Genomic DNA, 1,495 nt, shown 5'->3' with positions numbered 1-1,495 from the left:
CTTTCTAGTGATAAATAATGAAAGTACCATGTATTATCAGAACAATTAAAAATATATATGTCAAAAATGTATATATATATGTCTTAGAAAAAATGCAAATAGAACAAAGCATAGAAGCAAGAATGGTGAGATTTCTTTTCGTGACTTTAAACACGTTATCATAAGGGAACAGTCCCTGGAGAAGAACATTATTTTTAGTAAAACAGGACAAGGAAAAAGAAAAATATTCAATAAATAGACTGATAGAGTCGCTGCAACCACAGACTCCTATGTAAGCACACCCGTGAGGACTGGGCTGCGTTTGCTTCACTTGCACAGACTCCATGAGGCTGAAAGGACTCAATGGCACAAAATAACAACAACCACCATTATTAAAACCTATCTCTTTGTTCCTAGAATTTTTTCAGATTTCATCTATTTAAAAAATAATTTAGAAGGATATTTTAGGAATTATATTTTAGGCAAACATATACCTCTTGGCCTCTGGGTCACAAACCAGACTTGAGATTTCGTAAATATTGATCTAATTTGTCTTTTATGATCCATGCTTTTGGTTTCATATATGATCATTGCTCCTAAACCCACGCCTTATATATCCTTTTAAAAATGCCATGAACTTATTCATGTTTAGAACCTGCCTCATTTTGAATTGTTGTTGTATAGTCTGAAGCATATTTCCTAATTAATTCTTCTCCATAAAGCTGATTCTTCCACAAGCATTTATTGAAGAAATCCTTTATTGGATGAACTTAGCACTCAAGTATAAGAACAGTTTACATTAACTCTGTAAACTGTTGTACTTTTCATTGTATTACATTGGTTGCGATGGAGTCCTCAGGTGAAGCAAATGGTGTGTTGTTGCAACCCACACCAAAGTGCATTGGAAGTCAGGCTTAGTGAACTACTTCTCAAAGTAAAACAAGATAATCCGTTTTATTATACACACCATGGGTCACACTGAGTCAGAATCGCTTCTTAGGAAACAAAAACAACACCAGGTGGCCTTTTTAAGAAATTAATTTCTATTAGAATTTAGAAACTGTGGTGGCACTGTAGTGATTAGGGCATTGGGCATCTAAATCCCAACTATTAGGGAGAAAAATTAAGTTGCTTTTCTTGTAAAAATCACATGTCCTTATGAGTGGTTTTATGTCCTTATTGACAAGGACAACAAGCGACCTCTGCCCTGCCTGCTAAGGGGATAACCAAAGGATCCTGTGAAAGAAGACCCCGTGAACACCTTAACCTTGAAGCCAGGCCCCAGTAAACGTCTGGCACTGGACTGTACTAAAGATAATTCTCACCCAGAGCAGCATCTCCGATAAAACTGAAGGGGAGGAGGTATGAGGACCAAAGATGAATTAAGTAAATAATTAGAGAGCTGCTTGACCATCTGCAGATCAGCAGCACCCTCCAATTTGAAACATCCACATAAAACCAAGAAGTGTTCCCCTAACCAGTATGTCTTCTCACCTCAAGAGGGGGACCCACTGTA

The sequence above is a fragment of the Echinops telfairi genome, unplaced genomic scaffold (assembly GCF_000313985.2).
Source record: "Echinops telfairi isolate 266 unplaced genomic scaffold, ASM31398v2 ScPeMD7_7441;HRSCAF=8479, whole genome shotgun sequence".
NCBI classification, from domain to species: Eukaryota; Metazoa; Chordata; class Mammalia; order Afrosoricida; family Tenrecidae; genus Echinops; species Echinops telfairi.
Note: the sequence above shows the minus strand (reverse complement) of the source record.